Here is a 6,963-nt window from a genome sequence, read left to right as displayed (position 1 = left end):
GGTTTAATGAGATTATCTTTTGAGAGTTGGTCATACAGGTATCACTAATCATAATTGCTCTTAACTTCAAATATATACACGATTATGTGTATTCTAAATATCAAATAAAACAATGATGCTTTCTTTACAATAGCAGTACAACAAATTTATTCGCAATATTTTCCTTTGATCAGTTGATCAAAAACCTGATTATATTTACAATATATTCTAGGTCTTTGCTCTTTATTCCATTGGTTCAAAATATGATAAAAGAGGCTTATCAAAAAGTTTATATCATGAAGTCTTATATAACAAATAGAACAATGACATACAAGATGTTTCAAATCATAATCTATTTGCATTATTTATTTCAATAATTTGACCTGTGATATTCATGTATAAAGCAAAATAGTAAACATTGAATTTCATTCACTTTTATGTATAATATAGTATTAAACCGGTTAATTATTGTATACAACATTTATTTAATTTCATAGCAACATTTTATACTATTGTATTCATTGTAGTTTTTTGTCATTATTAGCCCAGTCCGTGCATAGCATTATGTTGTGAAATCCCATTTCATTTCAATTATAATAGTCTTCATTTAGAAACAATATTACTATTTATATTGGTATGTTACTACCAAGATATAACAATAAAATTAGCAAAAGTATGTATAAATTAATAAAGTTCTCTTTAGTATCTTTCATGAATAGTCAATTGTTCAATACCATTATTTCTCTTCACCTCATGCAAATAAATTGAAATGGGATTTAATGTTCAACTGTTTTACTTCACAACTTACATAAATCATTTGGTGATAAAGAAACATACATTTCTAGTATTTTTTTAACATAGTGTACTATACTATGCATCATTATATAGAAGACATATGAATGAATAAACAAAAATATGGCAAAATGAACAACATGAGAATGATTGTAGAAGTATAAGAACAAAGCAATTGTTTAATATTAAAAATATTTGATTTTCTTCTATTTTAAAGTTACATCCTTTACATTTGTATTTATACATTGTATGCAAAACATAATTAGAGAGAAATGGGTTTAACGTCCACTCAACACAAACAAGGTCATTTCGGGACTAACATATGGTTTAATTTTATTTCAATAATTTGCTTGCGCGTAGGGGTCTTTAGCAGTGGGGGGAAACCAGAGTACCCGGAGAAAATCAGGAGTATGGACAGGTGACCCTACTCCTTGCCACGTACAACCAGGGATTCGAGACCACGCCAGTTGACTTAATGGCAGGCCGTATGATACAGCATGCACACACTAACCATTCGGCCATCCAACCCAATACAGCAAGGATGAACAAATATTAGCATGTTTTAATGTTCATTATTAAAACAGAATACAAACAATGTAAGAATAATTATAATATCATGTATCAAACCAAAACAAATAATTCAATTTCAATAACTATTGAGAGCTGGCTGAAAAATTCTAAACCCATCTGTGAAAGAACTGTATAGAATTGTATAAAGTCCATTGTTTCCATTTATTTTTCTATGTAGTCACTTTTGAAGTGTACACTCTCACTCTTTAGTTAATGATGTTGCATGGCCTTGATGTCTGCCAGGAAGAAATTATCTTCAGTTACCCTTAAAAAATTGATCACAGCTGACATGACGTAATCATAGAGGGAAAATGATATCACCCATTTATGAACAGAAGTATTGTCTGAATAGAACACCTTTATAATACTTCTATTGATAGTCTGGCTGTTTTTAAGGTAGTCAATCAGCAGAATAGTTTAGGAATCATAAACGAGTGAATCCATCACCTGTCCAGTCGAAAGAACTGACCTGGCTTGATTGGGGACTTGCGAGTCTGGATGCTTCCATTGTTTTTATTGAATTTTGCATTCTGGTTGAAACTGATGAATCCAGGTCTCCTCTATGTTTAAAAATCTGGCTAAAATTTTTTTTAGGAAATATTGAAAACAGCACAGATTGTCACTGGATGTCACTGGATCAAGTACCTCCTGCAACCACTTCTTTAGTGCAGAAAAGGAAGGGCCATTGTCACCTATAGTGGAGACCGTATCCACATATTTCAATGTTTGGGTTAGGACTTTCAGTTGCAGATACTTGATGACTGCCATATAGATAGTTCTGTCCATTTTTGGTGATTTCAATGGGTAGGTTCACAAGATTGTCTGGTACAAATACAATAATAACACTTCAGCTGCAGGTCTTATGTCTATGATTCATTCAATGATTCTACTTGTGGTGGTAAAAGCCAATTAAATCTCTCCTCTTCAGATCTAGAACTTTTCAGCCAGCTGTTGTATTATAGTGTATCCACACAAAGAAAAATTAACACAGAGAAAAATCATTATTACATAATAAATATATAAAATGACAATAAATGATGTGGTATTCATATTTCAATCAGAAGACGGAGAAAAATGGGGTTTAAGTCCACTCGACAGAAACTAGGTATTTTGGCATTAACACATGGTCCAATTTTATTTCAATAATTTGCTTGTGCGTATGGGTCATTAGCAATGGAAGGAAACTGGAGTTCGCAGAGAAAACCCTCGAAGGATGAACGTGCTACCCTACTCCTTGCCACGTACAACTGGGGATTTGAAACCACACCAGTTCACTAAATGGCAGACCTTATGATACAGCGCGCATATACTAACCATTCACCCCCCCCCCCTTATTTCAAACAACAAAATTAAATGTATTGATACAAATATATATCTATGGATACAAATATATCTGTACAAATGTATATAGATAGAATAATCGTATAGATAAAGAAAAATTAAAATCCCCGGCTACAATCCAACCAGGGAATAGCGGGAGTGTAGACGATCTGGGACCTAGCTCTCCAAACAAATTACGCTCCTGAAGCAAAAAGAAAGAGTAAATCGGTGCTGCCTGTTGTGTGTATTATATGTAAAAAACGTGACAGATTTGTCACTGTTGGAGAAAATAGGAAGAAGGGTGTATTAACACAGACTCAGACCCAAACAGGCTCAGGTAGGCCTAATGTTAATATTATGTTACTTACTAAATTTATAATTATTACTAATAAATATTAAATATATTCATCCTACAGTTTTTAATTATTGTGTTGTTGTTTTTGTTGTAAATGGAATCAGAAGTGCTACTGCAATCACTGTAAAATTGTTATGAAGCTAGCCAGTAAAGCCCTTTACCCCATTTGTTGATTTGGCACAGTCATTGGTTAAAGTGTTGCACATTTGCTTGCACAAGGGATGAAACATAGAGAAGTTAACTTGTTTTTTATTTTCTTGGCCCACTTGTAGGTGCCTTGCTAAGACGATCTGTCTCTAGACCATTTCCGCTCACACAAAGGATCTGAACTAAACCGCATGCCAGAGTTGACCAGCCAGGTACATGTACATGTAGGCGTCAAAGTGACATTCCCTCCCCCACCCTTGAGCACAAACAACATTCAACGCTATATGGTGTATAATTTGTTTGCAAATTTGTTTGTAGGCCAACTGTTGAAAGCTGCTGAATTGAAAGAGGATGAAGATATTTTAAGGCATATCAGAGGGCAAGATTGTGTGGCCATTGAGGTCAGATATCACCAAAAATGTTATAGGCAATATACATGTACTGAATTTCTTAGACAGTTATCAGAAAGGTAAATATTTGTGATGTTTTTTTTATTTGTATTCTCCGCCTTCTTGCCACTGGTATTATTCAAATAAAACTGAACCATGGGTGAGTCCTGAAATTACTATGTTTTTGTCCAGTGGACGTTAAACCGCAATTCTCCTCTCTATCTCTCCTTGTACTGCTAATGCCTTCCTGTCTTCATTAGCTGGTTTCTGCATGAAAATAAGATGTTAACCCCTGTGTAAGTGTCTTTTTCCCCTCTGTTGTACGAAATTAATGAGAGTAAACCAAGCTCCAGAATTTTGTTTTAATTGTGTACATGTATATGTTTATTTATATTTTTCAGCAAAGATGACTAGCCCTCCGTCGAATATTAAACCACATACAATATATTCTGTGAAGATGTCATAAGAGAAAGAATCATAAATGGCCAGCAAAGTTGTCTTGTACAGAGAGAGAGAGAGAGAGAGAAATGGGGTTTAACGTCCACTCAACACAAACTAGGTCATTTTGGGACTAACATACGGTTTCAATTTTATTTCAATAATTCGCTTGCGCGTATTGGTCTTTAGCAGTGAGAGGAAACCGGAGTGCCCGGAGGAAACCCACGAGGTTGAGAAGACGCCTCTATCTCCATGCCACATACGCTCACACCTGGGATCAAAGCCACAGCCACAAGCCAGAGGTGACCGACCAGCTAGAGGTCGAAGCGCGGCACTCTAGGCCATCCCAACCCCCCTTTCTTGTACAGACCTGTGCATGTGTAGTCAATGTGAAAATGAAAAAAAAACTGTTAAAGAGACCGAATTTGATGTTAATACATTTAGTGACAGTGATGATGATAATGAAGATTAACTTTGATGACATTTGATGTGCAGAGTAACTGTTTAATTTTGATTTTCAATGATTGTTTCACTTTAATAAATAATTTCACAACTGTTCATCCTGTTTTCTAACCTTTCCCTTCATTCCAGCCCAGATACACAATTTTTTTTTTTAACTTATATCTACAAGTATGTTTGTAATTTGACCATTAATCATATCCGAAATAGTAGTTCACAGCTACATGTACAGTTGTAAAAATACTGTAGTGGCTAATTGAAAGGGAACATGTATGTGGGTTTAGAATGTTTATCTTAATGGAAAAAAATCATGTGGTTCAATGCTTATAAAGTGCTACTGATCTCCATTATTTCAAAAGCATATCACTCAACTACTGTCAAACATATCCCCTGGCTAGAATATGCTACAAATCGACTCTAGCATGTTCCATACAAGCGATAATTTCTGAGCAAACATCCAACAACCAACCCTAACAGGCCCTTGAGATCCAACAAACAAAATAATTATTGGGCTTGTTTGCCCACACCTGGTCTTATGATTCATACAAGACCTGATAGTCTATCAATTACAGGCATTTGACAGAAAGGGAGATAATTCTTTTTTACCGTTAATGGATTTCCACAATTCTTTATTCACCCATGACATTTGTGTTTTGAGCATTTTTATTTACATCAAAATCTGTCCAATAAACTGTTCATTGCCAAGGATGAAGGCATGAGGTGTTTTACCAACTATTTAATTTTATGTCAACTTCAGAATTGTTAGTACACAAATAGCATTTATTTGACAATTTTGACGAATTTCATCTGGCCCTAAATCAATAAATTGAAAACATTTTGCTTGGAACTCCCAGATTTTGTCTTCCTGGCATCATAAGCTTTCCAAAAATGTATAGTTTTTCTTTTATGGAAGACCGTGTAGCGGAGTTGTGTTTCTAAGCTAGCTAGAAATTTTGGCTGCAGGCCTACACCTCCCAAGCTAAATTTCCCTCATGTCATCCTGTATAGCAAAGGCATATGCCTGTCTTAATTAACCCAGTACTAAACACAATTTACTTGTTTAATTTTTCCAGCATTTTTCAGGATAGCTGATGGGATGCGGGTCAAGTTATGCCACTTGTCTATTTAATTATTTACCAGTGAAAAATCGAATTAACTTCACCAAATTTTTACTCATTATAATGATTTTTTTTTTTCTGTTCATATTATTTCTATGACATGTGACAGTGACTGTGAATATGAAAGCTTTAATATCTGCTTAGCAGATCTAGTTAAGCTTTCATATTACATATGAAAGCTTATTGTTTCTGTTAAGATTATTAAGCTTTCATATTACATATGAAAGCTTATTGTTTCTGTTAAGATTATTATTGTTATTTTTTTTTTGTGTTTTGTCCACAAATCGGATTTCTCAGAATCTAACCATAGGATCGTTCTGAAACTTTTACCTATCCCCCCAAAAATGGGTGGTGGCTGTTGATTAAATATATTTTCAAAACGTTTTACGAATCCGAAATCACCGAATTTTACGAAGGAATGCATTTGACCTACAATGCTGTAACTTTGTGACTATTTGACCTATTTTACTAATTCTTTTTTCTTTGAGTATCTTGAAACATTTACTTCAAATCTGCAATTTCGGATTTTGGCATTTCGAAAATTCGTCGCTGTCATTTCGAACCGGAAGTTATTACCAATTTGACAACTTCTTTAATAGTTGTGCGATTTTCGTGAAATTTAGAATGTTAGTAGATCTTGCCAATGCGACTTGAATGATGTCCTTGGAAATTTTCTAAATTATCTCCCCTTGGTAAAATTAAGGATCAAAGTTTTCAAAAAAATCGTCGAAATATAGGTCAGAATGACCTAAAAAAAAAATTCGATACTAGACAAGTAATTACTGATTCGTACACAAAATATGGAGTTTGTCGATCGAACCGGAAGTGCCACCATCTTTAAACGTGAAAAATCAAAAAGGCTTTTTTTCTATTTTACTTACAGACTCGGGCGTCATATTTTCGGAATCCTGGAAGGAATGCCTAAAAATCTATCTGATCAGAATTTTGATTTCGGTCACGTGATGGTCACCATTTTGAATTGAAAATGAAAAATAGAAGCAATTTGAAGGGCCGGGACTTTGGAACACAAGAACTCTCCTTCTAATTAAGCTAGAATGTTCAAACTTGGTGTAGGCGTTCACTAGGTCAATGTCATGATTGAGTTCAAAGATGAGCATTTTTTGCCTAGGGTAAGCAGAGATAAGCAAGCTGATTTGTTGATTCTTTAGGGCACGATGACATTGGTTATAATGAATGGAGGGCGATGAAACTCTTGTCAATCGAGAGGCTAATAGCTGGCCTGTTGTGTGAAATCATTGTATCATTTTTTGAAAATGTCCGGGGTAGCCGAAAAAAGGAGATCGAAATCCAAAAAGTCGTATTTTTACGATTTGGGGCATTTTTAGAGGTCGTGTAAAGTAAAATAAAGCATGCATATACATATATTATTGATATT

General features: G+C 34.5%; 1 long non-coding RNA gene across 1 annotated transcript; it reads left to right on the top strand.

Annotated features, from left to right (window-relative positions):
• Positions 1-2,661: 2,661 nt before the first annotated feature.
• On the top strand, positions 2,662-4,542 carry LOC126820697 (uncharacterized). The gene is made up of 3 exons (XR_007680084.2): positions 2,662-2,998; positions 3,482-3,632; positions 3,954-4,542. It is a non-coding gene; the product is annotated as an uncharacterized LOC126820697 (long non-coding RNA).
• Positions 4,543-6,963: the final 2,421 nt, after the last annotated feature.

This window comes from Patella vulgata, chromosome 5 (assembly GCF_932274485.2).
Source record: "Patella vulgata chromosome 5, xgPatVulg1.2, whole genome shotgun sequence".
In the NCBI taxonomy this organism is placed as follows: domain Eukaryota; kingdom Metazoa; phylum Mollusca; class Gastropoda; family Patellidae; genus Patella; species Patella vulgata.
This window is presented reverse-complemented; position numbering and strand designations above follow the sequence as displayed.